The following is a 24,542-nucleotide window of genomic DNA, read 5'->3' on the forward strand; positions in this document are numbered from 1 at the left end:
CTTTGTATCAGAGTGCCCAGTGGGACACCTGATGCTGATGAACTTACTGACGGGACTCACTCATTTATTCATCAATTCATTTCAACATTCAAGAAATAGGTGTCAAGCTCCAAGCTGTGCTATGAACTAAGCACTGTGTTCTGTGTCACTGGGGATTCAGCAGTGAACCAAAGTCCCTGTTCTCAGGAAGCTTGCTTCCTGCTAGGGAAACTGGCCGTAAAACTATAAACAAGTGATTATACAATATAATGTTGGGTGGTGCTACGTGCCTTGAATAAAATGAAGAGGTTCACTTATTGTGAAGGAATTTTTCTTTATGAAACAACTAGATCCCATGTGAAAAGTAGACCCTGCTGGGCCGATAGGCAGTCAGAAGGAGAAAAAGACCATTGGCTAAAATAAGATTGGCAAGCCCCAAATACAGGAAGCACAGACAGATTTCCTGAAAGCTCTGGACTAGCAGCAATGTAGGGGAGGTGAAGCAGAGACTTTCAGGCTAAACTGAAATCCCAAAAGGGAACTTGTGTGGTGCCAGGTGAATGACATTTCTGGATCCCAGCAAAACATCACAAAGGCTCTCTGAAGAAAGCATCCTCCCAATATATGCCCTCAATAATAGCTCACAATAAAGTTCAAATCCCAAATTCACACACCATGAGTAAGAGTCAGCAGAAACAACAAACACAGAAGACCCACGGACTATGCATATCAAATATCGGACGTATGATGCAAAAGCCACATATCAAATATTTAAAGAAATAAAACAATTGCAAAATTAAGCACAAAATAAGACTACAAAAATTATTTGGAGAAGAGCCAAGTAGATGATTATAATTGTTGCAATGAAAACCCAGTGGATGAGTTACCTGGCAGGTTACATATGGCAGCAAAAAATAATAAACTGGAAGACTGATTTCGAAAATGCAGCATAGGGGATGAAAACAATGAAATGTTACTATTGACCAATATTCTCTCGTTTTGTGGAACAGTCAGTCAATGCAGACAAAAGAACACTACTAAGGATGGCTGCCCTTAAGAGAGTACCGTCTACTTGGTAGGCATATATAATTGTAATTAATTTTCACAGTGACCCAAGAGGCATGTATTACCCCTGTTTTACTAGTAAGAAAGCTGAGCGCAGAACTTGAACCTGGTTTATCTGACTCTCAAACCTACCATTTTAAGGAGGCATGGCTATGAATTGATTATAAAACCAATTTTACTTGTTTTGTTTTTACTATTTTAAAAAATACTGTTTGCTACTTTTTACTAACATTCACATAACTAATAAAATTGATACGTTAAAAAAATCCTAGCTCTCTCCATACTTTGGTGTTATAAATAAGACGACAAATTCACTGAATTTTTGATTTACAAAATTGTTTCACTTGGATGCCTCCTCTAAAAAGTAAGTTAAGTCATGTCACTGCTCTGCTCAAAACCTTCCATGATAATAAAAGGCAAGGTACCTGCCATCGCATGTTAAGGGCCTCACGATCTGCACCCCTCCCTGCTCTCAGGCGGTGCTGGCCTCAGGACCTTTGCATTTGCAGTTTTTTCGTACTGTAATATTTTTCTCTCAGATATACGCATGACTGGCCTCTTATGTCTTCCAGGTTTCTGCTCCAATGTCATTGCATCAGAGACGTTTCCTGATCATCTTGTCCAAAAGTAGCACTCCTTCTCTCTCAGCCCATTGCCTTTATCTTCACGTCCTCCCGTAGTTGTGTACATAGAACTAACTTCCTACCCTATGTTCTGTAGTCCTGATATATGGTTGGTCACTTGTTTGTTATTGGTTGCTTCCCCACATTAGAATATAAGCCCCATGAGGACACTGGACAAATGTTTCTTGAATGAATGAACCATGTAGAAACGTCTAGAGTGAGCTGTATCTGCTTGGTGGTTCTCATGGTCTGTCTGTATTAGAATCACCAACATACATGTTAAAAATACAATTCCTGTGCCCCATACCTAGACATGCCCTGAGTATGAAAGCAAGGATCTAAGAATTTATATTTATCCTTTATGCACTACCTACTAATGGTTTGTATTTTTTAAAAGCAGGCTCCATGCCCAGTGTGGGGCTTGAAGTTGCTACTCTGAGATCAAGAGTCACATGCTTTACTGGCTGAGCCAGCCCTAGTGGTTTATATTTTTCTTTTTTGTTGTTGTTTTTTTTTTTTTTTGGTTTATATTTTTCAACGGATTCCTTTACCAGAAGATTCCTTCATACTTAGTTTTATATGCAGAGATCCTGTTCAGTTGTTTGCATGATTTGGTAAGTCTGAAAATTTGGATTGGGTAGTTCTTCTAAGATAAACATTTCCCCTGGAGATGGTACCCTATAATCAGAGATACTCCAAGAAGGTGTCAGGCTTATATATTCTTTCAAGTTTGCACACAAACATATAGCTATCAGCAGGAAGAGAAAGTTTCCAGCACTGCATACGTGGGAAGTTTCCTCTAAATTTCTTCACAAACAAAAAAAATAAATAAATAAATAAATAAATTTCTTCACGTTGTGGAGTCTTGTATCATGATGACTACCGCAGGGGGCGCCCTACTAAGTAAAGTGGCCCGTTGACATCAGCTGATTGCAGGAAGATCAGAAGCTTGAGTTCTGTGTCTTGGGTCAGTGCAGCCTAATCCAAAAAGAATTCCTTTTTTTTTTTTTTTTTCCACTCAGATGCCTAATGTACCAAAATTATTTTTGGGGTCTTCATTATCTTCAGTCAACTCCCAGATGTCATTTTTTGGGTTGTCTTGATTTTGGAGTTTTAAAGTCCTATACCCAAGAATCTAGAGTGCAGGGTTAGCATGGAAGACCAGAATATTGCAAAGACCATAGAAATTGACGACCAAAACCACTTATTTTACAATGTCTCTTGGTGATAGTTTCCGTCTGTATTGTGTCAGCAATGCCCCCCTCCTTTTTAAAATTAACTTGGGAGAGGTTGAGTTTTCCAAAGTCCTTCCTCCTTGAGCATGGGCAGGAATGGTCTGATTGACTAACTACATGGAGGTGGATGAAGGCCCAAGGCTTTCTTCCCCATGTGTTTGCAGGGATCTGGCACGTGAATGTACAGGTTGCATCCTGTGCACGGGCACCAGGCCTGGCGGACCGCAGGTGGAGGCTGCTGTGCAACTGTGCTCTGGTCAGTCATCAAGCTCTGTGCCCTTGGAAGGGCCTTCAGTGGCTGAGAGAAGTAGGTATCACAGGCTCCCCACAGTCCCGTATTAGACTTCAGTTTAGTATCCTTGTGGCTCTTGTGGACTTTTGTGTAGGAGTGACTAGGGCTAGGACCAGACCACCAGGGGAAGTAAACCAGACATCAAAGGAACCAAGAAATCCATATAATTACAATATGTATATCTGGCAAATATACCTCCCTACAAAATGCCTATTTTTTTATACTCATTCTTTTTTTTTTAAGATTTTATTTATTTATTCATGAAAGACACACAGAGAGAGAGAGAGAGCGAGAGAGAGAGAGAGAGAGGCAGGCTCCATGCAGGGAGCCCAACGTAGGACTCGATCCTGGGCCCCCAGGATCACGTCCTGGGCAGAAGGCGGCGCTGAACTGCTCAGCCACCCGGGCTGCCCTATACTCATTCTTTATTGGTTCAAATTAGATATCAAAGAGTTCATAGGGGACAGTAACCACATTCATATGATGAGAATGGAAAAATCAGTCAAAATCAGGTCATAATTCTGGAAACCATGGAGGAACAAAATAGAAATGTAGTGAGTGTAGGAAAACCTTTGATTCTAGTTCATATGTTATGTGACACCAGAGAACTCATACTCAATTAAATATGTGGTATGCAATAAATATGGAAAAATGAGGATTTACTGGAATGGAAGATTTCCCATTTGGATTCAAGGTCCCTTAGTAATTTTTAGAATAAACTCATGCTTTTCTAATTGCATTTTGACCTTACTCAGCAAAATGCCATTCAGTGGTTATTGGTGAAGGATTGAAGATGAATTCTCATTCCCTTGAGAGTTTTGTTTTTCCTGAAGTCTATTGCCTGAGGCATGGTACCTTGCTTTTTCTTATGTTTTTTTTTTTTTCTATGCCTGGAATTTTTTCCTCATCTCTCCAGCTTAAAATTTTAAGTGTCAATTTCTTTGTCCAGCAGCCTTCAACTTTTGTTAGATGAGCTAGTGACTCTCTCTAATCTGAATTTCATTCTTTATTCATAAATGTACTCCAGCTCTTGGCACTGTAATGGTTTGTTTATCACTGCTACTCATTAATTTTTATTGTTGTTTTAGTTGTTGGATGAATGGATATTTTGGCAGCGCTAAAAGAAAATGTTTTCATGTAGTTCAATGTTTTTAGAAACATTTGTAGCTAAAATAAAAAATAAGAGTTCAAATCAGTATTTTTTTATTGTGCTCATACTATAAGGAAAGCACTACAGAGAAATAATTAGATGGGATCTTTTTCCTTAAAATAAGTAAAACAGTAAGGGAGATAAGACATATAAGTAAATAACCAGAAAACAAGGCAAGAAGAGTGTATTTACTGTGTCAAGAGAAATACAGGTACAGTGCTATGGAAAAGCAGAAGAGGAAGACATTACTTCCCACTTTGGGTTGGGAGTAGGAGGATTCAATGAAAAGTTTTCACTTTTTGTCTTGTGTCTATTTTCCAATTAGTTTAATAGGTGAATATAATATTGTGATTTATAACAAAAATATATATTTGGTCTTTGTTTACATTTCTAGCACAGAGCTCTTAACATCCTCGGAATTTCCTAAATGTTGAGAACAATAAATATCTTTTGTTATGTTAATGAGGTGACTTTTGGAAAGCTATGTAACCGAAGAATGGGGGCTGGCTTCCAGGGGAGCCAACCATGTCATTAGAGGGCTGAAATTGTCAGTGTCTCCCACCCCCCACTGACCACCTCTTGTAGGGGAGAGAAGCTGGAGGTTGAGTTCAGGCACCCACGGCCTATGCTTTAATCAGTTACCTATGTGATGAAGCCTCCATAAAAACCCAAAAGGATAGGGTTCAGAGAGCTTCCAGGGTTGGTCAACATGTAGAGATTCAGGGAAAGTGGTACTCCCAGAGTGTACGGGTTTCATGCCCTTTTCCCATACCTTGCCCTATGCATTTCTTCCAACTCATTCCTGAATTATATCCTTTTACAATAAACTAGTAACCTAGTAAGTAAAATGTTTCTCAGAGTTCTCAATAATTAATGAGCCACCCTAATAAATTAACTTAGCCAATAGAGGGGGGTCATTGGAACCCTCAATCTACAGCTGGATGGTCAGAAGCACAGGTGACAATCTGAACTTCCAACTGGCATCTGGAGTTGGAGGAAGTGAACTGAGCCCTATGGGACTGAGCCCTTGGCCAATGGGATCTTTATCTCCAGGTAAATAATATGAGAACTGAATTGAATTGCAGGACATCTGGCTGGTGCTGAATTACTTGATAGTGTTGGGAAAACCACCACACATTGGAATCAGAGGCAGAGTCATTAGTGAAAAACAAAGTTATAATATGTGTAACAATGAAGGAATAGGGATCCCTGGGTGGCGCAGCGGTTTGGCGCCTGCCTTTGGCCCAGGGCGCGATCCTGGAGACCCGGGATCGAATCCCACGTCGGGCTCCCGGTGCATGGGGCCTGCTTCTCCCTCTGCCTGTGTCTCTGCCTCTCTCTCTTTCTCTCTCTCTCTCTCTCTCTCTCTGTGACTATCATAAATTAAAAAAAAAAAAAACAAAAAAACAATGAAGGAATATTTGGAACATGGAGAAGATAAAGGAACATTCCCAAACATCTAAGCAAAATCTAAGGAGTTTTCTAAAAGGATACCATCATTACAACCTTTGTTAGCACCTAATCTTCTTAATATGCAAATTTCTTTCTTTTTTTTTTTAAGATTTTATTTATTTATTCATGAGAGGCAGAGAGGCAGAGACACAGGCAGAGGTAGAAGCAGACTCCATGAAGGGAGCCCGATGCAGGACTCGATCCCAGGACTCCAGGATCACGCCTTGGGCCAAAGGCAGGCGCTAAACTGCTGAGCCACCCGGGGATCCCCAATATGTAAATTTCTATGGGTAAAAATGGCATTGTTACGTATTTGTCCACATCAGGGCATACAATTTTAGGCATCAATAAATTAAACCAGCACAACAAGATTGTCAATGTTTCATCAGTTAAGGTTTAAAGGAGTCCATAAATGTGAAAGCTTTACAAGTTTCTGCAAGATAGAATGCCCTATTAAAGGAGTGAAAAAGGAAATAATGGGAAAGGTTATGGACAAATTATCAGAGAAGAGCTATTTACTTTAAAACCTTCAAGAAATGAATGTAGAACTTTTTCTCCATAAGCACACTGGATGTGAGAGGAAGAGTCACGTGGTATATTTGACGTGAATGTAAATTTTACATGGGAAAGAAAGCAAGGTTATCTTCAAATGAAAGCTCCAGTTTCTTTTGAGAGTAAAACCAAGAGAAATCACGTCATGAATGCAATCAGTTGTGGCAGAGAGGCTAGCTGGGCACTTAGCTAGGCAACATTTCCCAGTCTCCCTTGCAGTTAGATAGATACAGGCGGGTGACTTAGTTCTAATCAGTAAAATGGAGTTGGAGTGATGCATGCCACCTCCACAGCTGGTCCACAAGATCCCCCCAGCCCCACTCCAAGCATGTTCCTTTCCCTTTCTGTAGTTTGATGAAAATGAACACTGTAGTTTGGAAGTCACATGTTGAAGATGAAGGTGACACAAGATGGACTGGCTCTTAGAGGAGGGCCATCAGCCATCAGGAGCAATCATTTTGGACGTCATGTATGTGAAAATAAATTTTTATTGTGTTTGAGCTGTTGTACATTTTGAGATTGTTTGTTATAGCAGCTGGTGTTACCTTAACCGATACAAAAGGGGTGTGTTAATAACTTCTTACTGAAAGTGGCGCACTTCAAACTAGATTAACCCAACGACTTCCCAACAACAATGCTGCTACATCCTGCCTTTATCTGACCATCAGTACGGCCCATCCCTTGTACTGATATAGACTTTAGCTAAAGGTGTAATTGGGTAGGTGACATTTAATAACGTGAAGTCTTGAATCCGTTAGTCTGAGTTGAATCCCATCTCTGCAACTGGCCTTCGGCATGTTATATTTAACCTTTCTATTCCTCAATTTCCTCATCCATTAAATGAGGATAATAACCCTACTTTAGAGTTTATTGTAAAGATTAAAGGAGACAATATAATAAAATTTCTCAGAACAAGGTCCCCGCAGAAGGTTTAGTAATTAGGTTAGCCATTATTAAGATCATGTGGGAAAATAGGTCCTCGCATTTGTGTGTTCCCCCCCCCCCCCTTTGGGTTCTCTTTTTGTCTTTGTATTTCTCTTTTTGGATTCTCCTCTTTTAGAATAACATTTGAGGGTTTCTGTGGATGATCTCTCATGGACCTCCTTGTGGCTAGTGCCATTGACTGGGCATAGCAGAGCCCAAACTGTCCCGTTGGTCCACAGGAAAGGAGACCTCTCCCAGGCCTTCCTCCAGTCCAGGCAAACAGGACAATTGTGATTCAGCTTAAGCACTAAGTTTCATTGGAGCTTATATCCACAGCTACAGAAAGAAATATTGAATGATTTTGTAACCTAGGAAGAGATCCTGTGGCTTTGGGAAGTAACTGGTTCAGGATATCAGATTTGGGGCATTTTGCTGTCTCTTTCTGCCTGTAAGACGTGACTACCATTCAGAGATACCGGTTTCAACCTGGGTGACCTCAATGTCAAGGAGTTAGACAAAAATATTATTTTAATTAAAGGGAATAGTTGATGTCAATTGAATGTTTAGTGTGTGCCAGCTACTGCTTTTAAGAATTTTGAAGTCTTTATTGCTTGAGATAGATGGGGGTGCTTTCTCCCCACAGCTCATATCTTTCCCAGTGTTCTCTGTACATATCACTACTATTGATCTAGGTATTCACATTAAAATCTTGGAGGTGTCCTAGATCCCTTACTTGTACCTTATATGCATACTTTACTCATACCTTATATGCATCAGCAAGTCCTATAGGCTCTACCTACAAATATATATTTCACCACTTCCTAGTTTTTTGTGGTCACCCCTCTAGCTCTCTCTTCCCTAATCTACTGCTGTAGCCCTTTAACTGTTCTACTTCTTCTGTTGACCTACTGGAGTGTATTCTTTATGCAGCAGTGAGAGTGGCCGTGCTATAAAATGTGAGACACATTACGTCCCATCACTCACCCTCCCTAGTCTCTTAGTGGTCTCCAGCATCCATTCCAGGCCTCCAGTATACTTTCTCAGCCTGAGGGGACTGGAAAACTAAGAGGCAAGTTTCTTAGACTCTCTTGCAGTTGTGGCTTGGACACATGTAGGAAATTAGGAGGGTGGAAGTGCAGTGGAGGCCATGTCACCGCTGCTCTGTGATAGCAGATAAGGGATCACAGAGATCAACACCACTAATGTGGTGTTGAGAGATGGTCGTGGTAGCAGCAATGAAGCCTTCCTGTTCCCTGGGTCACAGCCACAGCATGTATTCTGAAAATTATCAGCTCCTTTGCAAACTCTTTTTTTTTTTTTTTTTTTAAGATGTATTTATTTATTTAAGAGAGAGAGCATGAGCGGATGTTGGGAAAAGGGACAGAGGCAGAGGGGGAGAAACAGGCTGAGCACGAAGACAGTAACAGTAGTGGGGCTTGATCCCAAGACCCTGAGATCATGACCTGAGCTGAAACCAAGAGTCAGATACTTAACCAGCTGAGCCACCCAGGTCCCCCCCTCGCAAACTCTTGATCGCCCATTTTCCTGATTGTGGTAGAGGTAGAAGCTTTTCTGGCAGAGGCTGGTTTGGTGGTGCTGTTCTGCATCTCATTCCTGAGGATCATCGTAGAGATTGCTCTATAGCTTTTTTTTTTTTTTTTTAGATTTTATTTATTTATTCATGAGAGACACAGAGAGAGAGAGAGAGGCAGAGACATAGGCAGAGGGAGAAGCAGGCTCCACAGAGGGAGCCCGATGCGGGACTCGATCCCAGGACCCTGGGATCACGAGCTGGGCCATAGGCAGGTGCTAAGCCACTGCGCCACCCAGGGATCCCCCCTCTATAGCTTTTTTAATGGTTTTATAAGCACCCAAATCTCTTTTTCATTAAATAATGAAAGCATTTTCTTTTCCCTGTGACTGAAGCTTAACTGCTACACTCTAATCACACTTAGAATCAACCTCAAGGGGATCCCTGGGTGGCTCAGCGGTTTGGCGCCTGCCTTCGGCCCAGGGCGTGATCCTGGAGTCCCGGGATCGAGTCCCGGGATCGAGTCCCACGTCGGGCTCCCTGCATGGAGCCTGCCTCTTCCTCTGCCTGTGTCTCTGCCTTTCTCCTCTCTGTGTGTCTCATGAATGAATAAATAAAATCTTAAAAAAAAAAAAAAAAAAAGAATCAACCTCAACTCCTCGCCAAGGCCTGCAAATCCTGGATGATCTGCCCTTAGCTACTCTCTGCCGCTGACTCCACTTCAACTGCACTGAGCTCTTCCCTGAGCACACCAAGTTTGCCCCTACTTAGGGCTCTTGCACCTACTATTCTTGTTCCCCCAGATCTATAGTATGACTCATTCGCTTTTTTTCATGTTTGTACTCACACACCACTTCTTCGGAGAGCGCTTCTCTGACCACCTCTCTAAAAGAGCTGTCACTCTTGACCTTTTACCTTCCTTTATTTTTCTTCAGGTACCTAATATCTGCCATTACAGTATGTATTTGGTTAAAGTCTGTCTGCCCTGTTGGAAAATAAGCTCTCTGTTCTGCTAAGGGCTCTATCTTCAAGAGAGTCAAACAATTCTTGGCAAACAGTAGGTATGTCATAAATATTTTTTGAACAGATTCCCATTTTACAGAAGAGGAGACTTGAGGCAAAGATTGATCAAGTAACTTGTCCAGACTCATGACAAGAGGAGCGGCAGCCTGCTGTGGAGCATCTAATGTCCTGTCAAGCACGATACCACGCTGCCTGCCCAGCCTAGCTGGCCTCCAATCACTCACTCACAGACTCCACCTGAAAAAAGACTGATCACACCGCTGCGGGGTGGGAAGCAGGTATAGCAAAGAGGTTGAAAAAGAAAAGGCACAAAAATGCTTAAGGATTTGCCTGCCCAGGAGAGCTACTTCCCACCCACAAACCAACTGCCTGCCTGTGAGGTGGGCACATCCTGTGCTGGGCCATAGCACCGCGCCTGTGGGGCCATCCAACTCCCCAGCGCAGCCGGGTTCTAAAACCACCTATTCCTCTGCTTCCCAATCTCTAAATGTACTGAAATGACTTCAAAATTGCACTATGCTAGGGCGCCTGGGTGGCTCAGGTGGTTAAGCATCCGACGCTTGATCTCAGCGCAGGTCTTGATCTCAGGGTTGTGAGATTGAGCCCTGTGTTGGGCACCACGCTAGGCATGGAGCTTACTTTAAAAAAAAAATTCACGGGATCCCTGAGTGGCGCAGCGGTTTGGCGCCTGCCTTTGGCCCAGGGCGCGATCCTGGAGACCCGGGATCGAATCCCACGTCGGGCTCCCGGTGCATGGAGCCTGCTTCTCCCTCTGCCTGTGTCTCTGCCTCTCTCAATCTCTCTCTCTCTCTGTGACTATCATAAATAAAAAAAAAAAAAAAAATTAAAAAAAAAAATTCACTACCCTACTCAGCACCTGGATCTTCTCTAGGTTGTGGTGGAGATTTTTTTTTTTTTAAATACTGCAAGAGCTAAAAACAAAACAAAACAAAACAAAACTGCAAGAGCTGATTTTTACTCTTTATCATTTTCCTTTCTTAAAATTTTTTTCTCTTTTTTGTTCTCTATAGTTTAATAAACAATAGCAGTTCAATGCTGGTTTTATAACATTTTAAAGTTCAGAAGTAACAAAGTGGTACCTTGTTCACATTTCCACTTCAGGCCCCCAGAGAGGGAGAAGTTGATGGCTTTGTATCATCTGTTCTTTTGTCACTACCTGAAGATCTCCATCATTTTCTCCCACATGAAACCTTATCGTATCTCTCTGGGAGTCACCCTAGCTTGGTGGAATGACTCAAGCTCTGGAATCACACAAGCCACAGTTCAAATACTGGCCTACAAGTTTCTTACCTCTCTCAGCCTGATTCTTTACCTCTAAAATCAGAATGAAGACATCTTCCTTGGGGGCACCTGATTGGCTCAGTCCATAGAGCATGCAACTCTTGATCTCAAAGCCGTGAGTGCAAGCCCCACGTTGGGTGTGGAGCTGCTTAAAAAAAAATTTTTTTTTAAATAAAGTAAAAAATAAAATCTTCCTTGCTGAGATTTGTATTAGAGATCATTTACATAAAGAACCTGGCACAAGCAATAAAACATAAACTATATGTTGGCTAATTGAATTTAAATTAAAAAAATTGAATTACCAAAGGAAAGCAAGAATTTTTCTTTTTCCTCCATTTTTAAAAAGATTTTATTTATTTATTCATGAGAGACACAGAGAGAGGCAGAGACACAGGCAGAGGGAGAAGCAGGCTCCTTTCGTGGAGCTCGATGTGGGACTCGATCCCAGGACCCTGGGATCTTGACCTGAGCCAGAGGCAAACCTTTAACCCTGAGCCACCAAGGTGCCCCCTTTTTCCTCCACATTAGAGCATAATAGCATGAAATTAGTATTCTGTGATTGCACATGGAATTAATTTGCACAGTTCACTTCCTGAACATATATGCTTTCTTTTTTTTTTTTTTTAAAGATTTTATTTATTTATTCATGAGAGACACAGAGAGGGAGGCAGAGACACAGGCAGAGGGGGAAGCAGGCTACATGCAGGGAGCCCCATGCGGGACTCAATCCTGGGACCCCGGGATCACGCCCTGAACTGAAGGCACTCAACCGCTGAGCCCCCCAGGTGCCCCAAAAGCACATTATTTTGATAGTCAGGAAGAACATTATAAAACAGAACAAAAAAATAAATGTAAGGGATTCCTTAACTGTAGAATTTAAAGAATCAAACAGCAGAGTGGAGTACCCCCAAGCTATCCGTAAGTCTTGCTCTCCCTTCACTGCTTCCCATTCGCATCTTTCCCTGAGAAGGTAACTGGTTCTTGATACTATCACATCTGAGGCAAGATGAGAAAGGCTAGAGTGCCCATGGAGTGAGCGCTGGCCTCTTCTAGGCCTAATGCCCCGGAGAGAACCAGCTCTTACCCTGTACACCCAGCTAAACAGGTTAGGTTCATGTCTTCTGCTGTAAGCTGAATGTCTACGTCCCTCCAAAATCCAGATGTCAGAAAGTAACTTCCAATGTGATAGTCCTAGGAAGTGGGGCCTTTGGGAGGTGATTAGGTCACAAAAGTGGAGCCCTCTTGAGTGACACTTGTGTCCTTCGATAAAAGACCTCACTTAGCTCCCTTGCTCCTTTTGCCATGTGAGGGCACGGCAAGAAGATGGTCAGGAAGCAGGTTCCGTCAAGACACCAAATCTGCCTCTGAAATAAATCTAGAACTGAAATAAATCTCTGTTTGTGATGAGCTCCCAGGCTCCGGTGTTCCTTTATAGCTGCCCTGGGAAGTAAGACACTTTCCCTCACTGCTTCCTGGCACTTTCAGTTTCCCTGAGATCACTAGTGTCGGGCAACTGTACCGGGCCCTGGAGATACGCTGTGGCCTTCTTGGAGCTCTGGAGAGAGAAGCCGAAGACACAGTAGAACAATGTGCTGACCACCACTAAGAGGTAGACCCTGGGGTGCTGCGGGCGTCAGGAGACACCTTAGCCCAGCCCATCGCCACCAGCGAAGACTTCTTGGAAGCGTTGATCTGTAGTCCACGTTCACTCCGAACGCACACATCTCTAACCCCTGCAGTCCCACATCCTAGCTTAAGAATTCTTTTACTCGTCATCAGTCAGTTCCATCTCTCATTCTGCTGAGGGACTTCTGAACCCACCGCTGCTTCCCTGACGTAGCTCTCGACCTCCTCACCTTCAGCAGTCAAACGTGTATTTCCAGGAAACCTTGCATTCTTCTTTGCGTGTGCCACTCAGAGTTACATAATTGGCACCTTTCCATTTTTGCCTTTGCTACCAAGAGACTCAGAGTTAAAATGAGAGTCCAATTATTATTAGAGTTTTATACCAGATTCTCTGCTTCTAAATGATTTATGGTTTTTTTAATGGTTTTTGATAACAATGATGCCATTATTTCACGAGGAAGCCTGAGACCATTATATGTCAACTACCTCTACTTTTTTCCAAACGCATTAGTTTTCTGTCTTTGTAATCCTCCCCCCACCCCCCACCCCCACCCCCGTCTCAGGGGAATGCATTCAAATATATGGGCACTGTGAGTGAACTCTCATGGGGTTTCTTCACTGGTTTCCCTAGCCTCTGTAGTCACCTTGCTATGTGACTAATTCTTGTCTATAAAATACCATGTTTCTTAAATATTTTATTTATTTGAGAGAGAGAGAGAGAGAGAGCAGAAGCAGGGGGAGTAGCAGAAGGAGAGGGAGAAGCAGGCTCTCCACTGAGCAGGGAGCCCGATGTGGGGCTCCATTCCAGGGCCCTGGGATCATGACCTGAGCCCAGGGCAGCCATCTAGCCAGCTGGGCCACCCTGGTGCCCCTAATTCTTGTCTATAGATATACACAAAACTTCCCTCCAGGGGACAGAGAGAACTTCCCTTCTCTTCCCTATTGCTTAACTCCCTCTCCCCACCAGTTCCTATAGAAAAAAAAAGTTTTTTAGTCATTTGTTCTAAATGAATTTGTTCAATTCATTTCAATATTCTTTTACTCCATGTAAGTTTGTGGTTCTCTGACTCCAGATTGGTTGTACCATCTTTACAATTTCCTAATAAAAAATACATAATAATAATCTTTGGCATGCCTTGACTTGATATCTATATTTTACCCCTTTTGAAAACTGTTAACATGTACATAAAATTTTGAAAAATGAAGTCTATCTTTTCTAGTTCCATTTTCTCACTTTTGAGTTACCCATTTAAATCTGTCTTCTGCATCCCATCCCACACCAAATGTATATATACGCTCATCAACTCTATGCTGAAACCATTCTGGAGAAGCTCAGGAGGGTGAACATTTTTCATTTCAGTCTTTGTGTGATTTGCTGCAAGTGATAGTGTTAAGTCCAAGTGATATTTACTGGTGGAAAAGACAAAGGTTCTATCTCATAGTGTCATTTGTATAACCAAAACTGATGATTCTGACCTTGGTTTCAGTATTTTACTTCTTTCCTTTCTTTTTCTTTCTTTCTTTTTCTTTCTTTCTTTCTTTCTTTCTTTCTTTCTTTCTTTCTTCTTCTCTTTCTTTCTTTCTTTCTTTCTTTCTTCTTTCTTTCTTCTTTCTCTTTCTTTCTTCGTTCTTTTGTTCTTTTTAATTTTGGATGAAAAAGCTGAGATAAAATACTGAAGATATCTACTGTCCCCCATTCTGTATTTATAAAAATTTCTCATCCTGGTAGGGAGAATTGCCCCAGCTATGCAGCTGAACAACCCTGAAGCTTTATACCTTTGAAAAATATGGTGGTCCTTTCCCATAATATCCTGCAAAACTTTTAAGCTTCATTAGGGTTAATGTCCTCTTTCAGATGGAGCACCCCAGAGCTGAGTCCTCAGATCTCTATCTATACTCACTCTTAGGTGTTTTCATCTAGTCTCAAGGCTTTTATATATAGTTCCTTCACTGAAAACTCCTAAATTTACTTCTCCAGCCCAGATTGTTCCCTTGAACTCCAGATTTGTATATCCAACTGTCTTCTCAGTGTCTCCTCTTGGGAATCTAAATGGCTCATCTCACTACTTAACATCTCCAAAATTAAGCTCCTGATCTTCCCCCACCACCTCCTAAACCTATTCCTCCCACAGATTTACCCATCCCAGCAAAAGGCAACGTCATCTTTCTGGTTACTCCGATGAACAACTAGCATCATGCTTCATCCCCGTCCCCACACCTACCTCTTTCTCTTACATTCAATCTATCGGCAAATACTTTTGGCTCTACTTTCAAAATGTGTCTAGACTCTCACCCTTTCTCAACACTACCACTGCTGCCATTCAGTTTCAAGTTTCCATTGTCTCTTGCGTGGATAATGGCCTCCTAACTGACCTCTTTAGTTTTGGGCTTGCCCTCTACCATCTGTTCTCAACACAGCAGACAGGGCAATTTTTATGAAACACAAGTCAGATCATGTCACCCCTCTGCTCAAAGCCCTGCAATGACTGTCCATCTGTTTCAGAGTTAAAGCCAGAGTCCTTAGAGTGGTCTCTTCTGATCCCTACCAGAACCTGGACCTTATCTCCCACTTCTACTTCCTTAGCATTCATGCCTCCTTACTTGTCCTTGAACATACGTAAGCACACTCTCATCTGCAGGTCTTTGTACTCTTGAGCTCTCTGACATCTTCAGGTCTGTCTCTCTCCCTTCATTTACATCTTTGTTCAAATATCACTTTCTCAGTGAAGCCTTCCTTCACTTCCTTATGCAAAATTATAACTGCCCACTAGCCCTACCTTCTAACCCTCCCTGTTCTATCCTTTGCGTTTTATTTCTCTATAGCACTTGTCATCATCACCTGACATTCCTTGTATTTTACTTTGTTTATTGTCTGTCTCCCCAGGGAAGGCTATCTACAATGCAAAATTGACCAAGTGTTTTCCTTAATGAAAGGTATCCTAATGTCATGTTTATGACCCCTAGTTATAGATATGGAGTCATATCTAAATAGATATAAAGAGACTGCCTGGTTTGAGCCCTGGTTCTATCACTCAAATTCTCTATGCCTCGGCTTTTTTGTTTATAAAATGAGGATAATAAAAGTACTTTTCTCATAGCATTGTAGTAAGGACTAAATAGGACAATGCATATACTTAGCATAATGCCTGGCACATGGGAAATGTACAAATGATAATTTACTGCCTTGGTTTCAGGGCATAGGATATGGGCAGGTATTTGGTAGTCTTTCCTTCTTAATTACTTTTTTCTTTTCTCTTTATTCTTTTTAATTGTCTGGTATTAATTTGGTAATTATGGTGAATAAGTGAAGATTGGTCTGAATAGCTTCAACTACCATTTATACTTGGGCTCAGAGACACTGTAGAACACCCAAGCAAAAATATGGCTTCCTTTGCTCCTTGGGGCAAATAGCAGAACACAGCTAGCAGCAACTCCTGAGTTTTACACATTTATAATTCAGGCAGTGAGCAGCTGACTTGATGCTTTTGGTCTGCAGTCCATTAGCCCAACATGAGCCAGGTGTTCACCTCTAGTTCAATCACTATGGTGATGGCACGGAGTCATGAAGCCTGGGCGGCATGGAGTCTCTATGGAGCTGCTCCCACTGTCATAATATGGATGCAGTCGGCAGAGAGAATTTCTGAAATAAAGCAATGAGGAGAAAAGAGTGCCGCAGGCATCCATTGCATTGGTACAGTATCATTACAGAAACTGTTCAAGATTTCCTACAATGTTTACCAGATTTGAGTCAAAATGATAAGAGGTACCCATAACAAATCTGTATATTTCAGCTTCTTCAAAGAGACTCCATATCCTGAGTATTCAATGAGGCTCTAACTTCTTGAATATTTTACATGGTAAATCCTGCCGTTTGAGAACAATGTTTCATTGATTTGGGGTTTTCTCAGTTGTTGTTTCTTTGTTTTTGCTCCTTTCTTCGATATATGAGGAGAAAACTGCAGCTATACCAGGGACTGTATGGTTGGCAGCTGATGTTTCTGTATCTTTCTGCCGATTAATGAACTATCAGTATCTGAATTTTTGGTAAATGTAAATTAAATGCATGCACTTGGTGTCTTAGCCAGCCTGGCATGTAGGGCACAGTGTTAAAACCACAAACAAAAATGAAAGCAGTCAGACTGCTCTCACCTGCTAGGAAGCTTATAGATAATATAAAAATATAATTTATGTCATCTTGCTCAGCATGAGCTGATATATTCTTCTATGAAGAGTGTCAGACTGAGAGTTGTAGTCTTAGGATCTAGTAGCACTAGACACTAGATCTCTGTGACACTAGACAAGTCACAGCTGCTCTGGATTCAGTTTTCCCATTTGTAAAATAAATTGATTAGAATAAATGTCTACACATCCTCTCAACTTCTGAAATCTCATTTTGCTAATTGTGAGTCTCAGAGCAGGTAGGTAAACAGTTATTTATAGGACTAACACCTACTATAAAGGCAGGGAGGCAAAAATAGCAAAGAACCTTGAACTCCTCAAAATACAAGCAGACAAACTATTAACAAGCAAACATCAGTTTATCAGTTTAAGTCACTGAGGTCAAGGAAAGCAGTGCCTTAACAAAATCAAAAGGGAAGAGTCAGAGGATTGTGTAGGATTTGGGAAGTCTGGACTCAACGGGGTTTATGGCAGATATGTCAGAGTGAGGGCCAGATTGGGATTGAGCAAGTTTGTGAAATAATAGTTGAGGGTTGGTGGATATAATGAGGTGAGAGTTTTGAAGTGAGTCTTGATAAATAAACCCTGGTTTGGTAAGGGAGGCTGTTGTCTGAGATAAACTCATTTGCAAGGGATTTCCTAAAGCAAACAGTCAAGCTATTTATTGGCTTATGGTTTTATCTTTGGGCAAAGTTAACTGGAACAAACAGCTGAGTTGTGTTGACACAGGTGGTCTCAGTCTTTAAGCCTCCCCGCTCTATCATATTGATGCAGGTGGCCACAGTTCTTAACTTAAGTCGATACAGAACAAAATCGCCTGCAGCAAAAAGTGTTTGATGAAAGCTCTACTCCTGGCCTTTCTTGAATTCCAAACTCATATATTTGACTTCTCACTTGACATTTCTTTTTGGATGCATTATATATTTATCAAATTCCAAGTAGAGCAAATAAATTCTAAAGAGACCTCTCCTCCATATTCTACAGTTCAGCAAATGGCAACTCCCAGACTTAAAAGTATTTATTTACTTATGCAAATACTAAATGTTAAAATAACTTTCTGGGTTTTGCAAATATATTTGAAATCCTATTTCTTCACTTCAGAATAGCAAAATTGAATTGTAGTGATTAAAATAAAAATACTAATTTTTACATGTACTCTATTCAAGCAACTTAGAGTTGGATTTCAGTTGATGAAGGGAGAGGGCTTCCCAGGCAGCACCTGGGAAGGTACCCCTGGCTACAGCATGATGCCACTGAGCTACACAGGTCAGGAAAGCATAGTGCCATCTTGAAGGAAATGAATGCCTACTGAAGGTCTGCGAAACATGCATAAAATGAGTCTGAAAGAGTTGGAGAATTTAGGAAGCTTATCCACTTCATACAACCACAGAACTAGGCCAGAAACTCCTTAACAAATATTAATTGAACATTTACTATCTTCCGGGCACTGAGCTGGCAATGAGAATGTAGAGATTTAAAAAATCCCACAAACCTGTGGTTTCTGCCCTTCTGGTTTTTTCTGTGAAGTGATTACACATATGGAGACCTAAACAGGGTCTAAATCATCCAAGGCCTCATGTGCCAACCTTGAAAGATTTACACAGTAAAGTGACACATTTAGTTTCTAATTTTACAAAGAATAAGTGGTCTGTTAGAATGTTAGAGGATGACTGTGGGTTAGGAGGTAGCTGGTAGAGGTCAGAGGCAAAGAATCTGAGAAACCACATGGGAGGCTGCTGTAGTAAAGCCAAGCAAAGAAATGATGGTGGCCCGAAGTCAGAGAACTAACTGCACCTGAGATGGACATACACAGATGGGAATGCTAAGGACACGGAATTAGCAAAGCCCAATGAATGGTTTGATGACAGGAGCTCAGAATTAGGGAAAAGGAGAAGTCAAGGATGAAAACTGTTGGCAGAGAGAAGGTAAAAAGATCATTGAAAGGATTCTGGTTTTTTGTTTGTTTTTTTGAAGTTTTACACCCCACAGGTTTCTGAGGTAACTTGCTTTCCAAACAAGCAATTAAAAGAACTCCCTACTGTATTAATTTATTCCACAAAATTTACTATTATACATTGTGTTTGTGATTAGAAACCAGCAACTGGTAAGCAAGGAGCTTTCCTGAATTACAAATGTTCTTATCATCCTGATTAAGATTTTGAAGTAAAAGAATGAATATATTTAACAAAAAGCCTGGTAAAGATACCTGTGCTTTCTGTGTGTGTACTAAGTAAACTCTCTGTGTGGTTGGCAAATGCATAGTTTCTCAAATTTTAAAAGAATTCTCTGAATGTAAAGTCATGGGTAGTAGCGATGAGACCACCCACATGGGTTTTATATAGACGAACTCTAAATTATCTATATTAGAAATGTTCTAACCACAATCTTTTCTAATTATCATGTTCTCAAAAAGTACCCCTCAATTAGTCAAATAGTTACATTCAGTCAATTCTTTTCATACATCAGCATAAAGCAGTTTTAATCGTCTCTAAAATTAAAAAAGTAAAAAGAATTGTACTTTTCTTTATAAAATAAGCAAATGAAGCAAGCTTTTTATTTAATCCACAGGTATAGAAAACTGATTATTTCTATTTTGTATAATATATAATATTTCCCAAAGGACTTCCTCTACCAAAGCATAATTCATAAGAAACCTGTGGTTGCATTTATTTACATTTTTAGCAGAATTTCTACAGTTTATGAATTATTCCTTTCTTCTTTAAGATTTTCTATTTATGGGCAGCCCGGGTGGCTCAACAGTTTAGTGCCGCCTTCAGCCCAGGGTGTGATCCTGGAGACCCTGGATCGAGTCCCACATCGGGCTCCCTGCATGGAGCCTGCTTCTCCCTCTGCCTGTGTCTCTGCCTCTCTCTCTCTCTCTCTCTCTCTCTCTCTCTCCTCTCTGTGTATTTAAATAAATAATAAAAAAATCTTAAAAAAAAAAAAGATTTTCTATTTATTTCCTTGAGAGAGAGAGAGAGAGGGAGAGAGCGTGTGCATGCGCCCAAGCACGGGGCGGGGGGGGGGGGAGTGCATCAGAGAGAGAAGCAAAGAAAGGTCCCCACTAGCAGGGGGCCTGGTAGTGGCTTGATCCCAGGAGATCATGGTCCTGACCTGAACCGAAGTCACATACTTAACTGGCTGAGCCACCCAGGCACCCCAGTTTATGAATTATTTCAATTGGCATTCTATAATGCAAGAACTTTCTAAGTCTTTGCTCATTAAAAAGATTTTCTACACAAATGGACATTGACATAAGTGTTCTCTGTGTAAATTGTGCAGGCAGCAAATTGGGCAATGGTGAGGTGAAGCACATACGCTTGGACATAGTTTCAGTTCATTATAAATATGTAAAATCTGTAAGAGACGAATGCATTGATAGATACACAAAATCATCTTAAAAGATGACTCATTGCCCGAAGAAGCCCTGATTAGGATCTAATTGATTGCATTAATATTTTCAAAGATAGGAGTTACTAAACATACAAAATATGACAGTAAAGGCAAGCCAAGTCCCCAGTAATTGTCTCAGTCCGTGAGAATGGGCGCCTACACATGGGACCTAATCTGTGGACAGATTTGGGCAGCTTCAGTATTTCCTATGGAAAGGACTTCTAGAAGGCAATCCTTCCATCATGAGAAGTAGAGACCTGTCTTGAAAACTACATTTGCAAATAAGCACATTGTTTTCACTGCAATTTAAGTTGCTTTAGGAATGCTGAAGGATATTGGGGAGGCTCAAGGGCTCTCAAGCCATCCCTTGGTGCTCTGTGAGAGAGCTGAAAGTCTCAGGATGTCTTGGGGGCACAGCAACTCAGAGGAATGTGCCTTCAAATCCAATACCTATTATGCCAATTACTGGTATGATACTTTCATAAAATTATTCAATCTTTCTGAATCTTGGTTTGCTTAGTATCATATCATCTTGATCTTGGTTTGGATATTTGAATCAAGACTGAATGTATTAAATGCCAATTATTATTACAACAGTTTAATGCATTAAATACTTGTCATTTTATCACTCAAAAAATGTTCTGTACCACTGTACTTGTTTCCTGTTGCTGCTAAAACAAATTAGCACAAACGCACTGACTTAAAACAGCCTAAGTTTATTATCTTACAGTTATGGTGATGAGAAGTAGAAATGGGTCTCACTGGGCTAACATCAAGGTGTTAACAGGGCTGCACACCCTCTGAAGCTCTAGAGCAAAATCATTTCCTTGTTTTTTGTTTTTTTTTTTTTCCCAAGGTTCTAAACACTATCCTTGGTTTGGGACCTCCAGACAGACAGCAGTCCTGTCATTTGGCCCTCTGCTTCTGTCATTACATCTCCTTCTCCGATTCTGACCTCTGCCTCTCTCTTATAAGGATGACAGTGGGCCTACTGAATAGTTGCAGATAATCTTATAATCCTCTCACTTAATATCTTTAAATTAATCACATCTGCAAAGCCCCTTTTGCCACGTAAGGTAATACATTCACCAGTGTACTAGCCAGGGTGCTCCAGAGAAATAGAATCTATATATATCCCTATCGATCTCTCGGTCTATCTATAGTTTATTGTAAGGAATTGGCTTATATGATTATGAAGGCTGTCATGTCCAAAATTTACAGTGTGGGCCAGCAGCTTAAGACCCAGGCAAGTGGATGGCGCAGATTAAGTCTGAAGGCAGTCTGCTGGAGAATTCCCTATTGCTCAGGGAGGCTACTCTTTTTCTATTCAGGCGTTCGACTGGTGGAATGAGGCCCATCCACATTCTGGAGGGCAATCTGTGTTCACCCATTTAAATGTTCACCTCATCCCGAAACACCCTCCAAGCCTGTAGAGGCCACTTTTTAGGCAAACAGGCTTGAGCAATGAAATACAGACAGGCCCATCAGGTGACCCACCTCAAAATGTGCAGAGGCCCTGACTGGTCAATGGGCTACTTAAAACCAGGCACAGTTCCCACAAAAGGGAGAATTCCTACGTGCCTATACCTCCCTACCTGCCCCCTTTAAATACAGCCCCACCCACTACCTTGTTGTAGACAGCATCTCCTGGCTGCTGACCCGCCCGCAGCTCCCTTGCTGTGTATTCAGTAAACTATCTCCTTTATTCTACTCTCATGAGTTCTTTCATCTCCCATGCCACCAGCGTCCACCCAATCGTTGCTCCACACTGGGGGACTCCCATCCGATTGAGAGACACCTCATTTAGGTTCCACATAGTTGACATATAAAACCATCACAAGAGTTTCAGGGATTAAAATTTAGAATCTTTTGAGAGAGGGGTGATTTTCCTGCCTCCCGCAAATTATCCACCTATCTATCCATATACTGAGCTCTGTGCTAACCACTAAATCCTTAAAAACAGATTAGCCTAGTTTCTGCTTTTAAGGAACTCACATTTAGTGGAGAGGACACATAAATTGATAAGTACAATACAACAGAGTAGGTGTAATGATACAGTTATGCACAGTGTGCCATGGTGATACAGAGGAGAGGCAAGTAATTCAGCTTGGGAGTGGGAAGTACAGGTGGAGAAGGTGGGGGTAACAAAGAAAGCTTTCTAAAAGGGGATAATGCTTAAGCTGAATTTTAAAGGATATGTGGGAGTTTAAAAAGGGAAAAGGCATTGCAGGCAAAGGAATCAACCTGAGCATAGAGAAATAACTACTCCTCTATGTCTGATTCTAGTAGCTTTTTCATTGTATTTTAACTTCATTTGAAGCTTTTTGTGTTTTATAAAGAAATACCATGTTGGCCAGAGAACCCAAGGGCCCAGTTCTCTTGGCAATAATACTTTTCAGTATAAGTGAATAAATGAATAAATAAATGCAGGTGTATATGCCAGTCTTTGTGGTATAGTTAGAGCTATTGGTTACTGACCAAATAACAATCTTGCTCTTATCCAGAAATCCAATTTTGTTCAGAGATTTGGTACTAGAATACTCAGGGAAGGTGGGTCCCTCCTTAGCCCCAGGGGACAAATTGTGAGTTTCTCTAATTCAATAGGAGAAATTCTTTTTTTTTTTTTTTTTAAGATTTTATTTGAGAGAAAGCATATGAGCAGGGGGAGGAGCAGAGAGAGGGAGACATGCTGACTCCCCGTCAAGACCTGAGCCAAAGGCAGACGCTTAGCAGACAGAGTCACACAGGCGTCCCCTAGCCACACTTTAAATACTTCGTTGTCAAGGGCCATTTCTATCACTGCAGAAAGTTCTATCAGACGGTGCTATGTGAGATCTGACAGGAGGGGGAAATTCAGTACTTCACAAATCAGGACACAACAGCAGCTCAGCTGAAAGGTCTCACATTTATTACTGAACCAACCTACTGGTATAGAGGCATAGTAACAGAGAAAATCATTCCCTTGATAAGACATGTCCATTGGCCAGGTAGGAAGGATGTTTCCATATTGATAAGATAGGAACATGTGATCTCCATGTGGCTTAAATATGTGTGCCAATTATGTTTGCTATTTCATGATGTGTGATGCTTCCTCACAGACCCAGCTTGGTTCTTCTCCAGTGTCTCCTCTTGGAGTTGTACCTGATTTTATTACCAGTTTTCATCCGAATCCACTGGGGAATAAGACGATTCTGCTTTTGTTTCTTGGCCAGGAATCACTTGATTCTGAAAGTCTTGTGAGAAGACATGGCGATCACAGTCAACCACACGCAACCAGGATGGCGGCGGAAAGGAGAGATCAATAGGAGAAATTCAATGGAAATATCTATTCCTTTTTGTTCTGATTCCTTTAGGAAAGGCAGGTGACATTGTTGTGGCCATTGAAACAAAAGAGAAAAGAGAAGTTGGCTGGGGAGCTTCTAGAAAATATTTTTCTTTTTGATGAAAACATACATATGAGGATAGGCTCTTGGCTCTCCTTTCTTGTTTGTTTTTTGACTTTGTCATTTGTAAATGTGACGTTTGGAGCCGAGGCAGCTATTCTGTTACCATGAGGAAAACATTACTACACGCCAAGCATGAAACCAGGAAGATGGAAAGAACCTGGAGTTTTAGAGATATCCTTGAACAGCTAGACCAAAGGAGCAGGGTGGAAGCCAGGGAAGACTTCATATTGAGTGCACCAGACATCTGCAAAATAATCAAGCATTATCTAGATTGACTTCCTCCACATTATTTATAAAAGAGTATTTTAAAAAAATCTTATCATAGTTTAGGATGCTAGACTCCAGGAGGATATAGGAGAAGAAAGAAAATTCCATCCTAGAAAAGATATATTTATTTTAAACATGTTCTAAACTCTTTCTACAAACAATGAAGCTTTGGACTTAGAATTCAGGAAAAATCATCCCACCTTACACTATCCACTTTTCTCTCCTCTTTTTGGAATTTTCTTGTTCTAATTAAGTTTTAGACACTAAGAAAACTTTTTTACTTGCAGTATTTTTTTTAAAGATTTTATTTATTCATTTATTTGAGAGGAGAGAGAGTATGAGTGGCTTGTGGGGGCAGAGGAAGAGGGAGAAGCAGCCTCCCCACTGTGCAGGGAGCCAGATGCAGGGCTCCATGAGGGGCTTGATCCCAAGATCCTGAGATCATGACCCCAGCTGAGAGCAGACACACTCAACCAACTGAGCAACCCAGGCACCCCTACTTG

At 41.2% G+C, this 24,542-nt stretch overlaps 1 long non-coding RNA gene across 3 annotated transcripts in view; it reads right to left on the reverse strand.

Moving 5' to 3' along the window:
• Nucleotides 1-24,542, reverse strand: part of LOC140602783 (uncharacterized) — a 69,991-nt gene that overhangs the window by 8,017 nt on the left and 37,432 nt on the right. The window contains exon 4 of one of the 3 annotated variants that reach the window (XR_012005690.1): nt 23,213-23,673. The exons of 1 other annotated variant lie outside the window; for it this stretch is intronic. This is a non-coding gene — a long non-coding RNA (uncharacterized lncRNA). Of the gene's footprint in view, nt 1-23,212; nt 24,017-24,542 lie in introns of those variants that run through there. One more of the 3 variants, XR_012005688.1, reaches the window with a different exon arrangement.

This window comes from Canis lupus, chromosome 13 (assembly GCF_048164855.1).
Source record: "Canis lupus baileyi chromosome 13, mCanLup2.hap1, whole genome shotgun sequence".
Taxonomy (NCBI): Eukaryota; Metazoa; Chordata; class Mammalia; order Carnivora; family Canidae; genus Canis; species Canis lupus.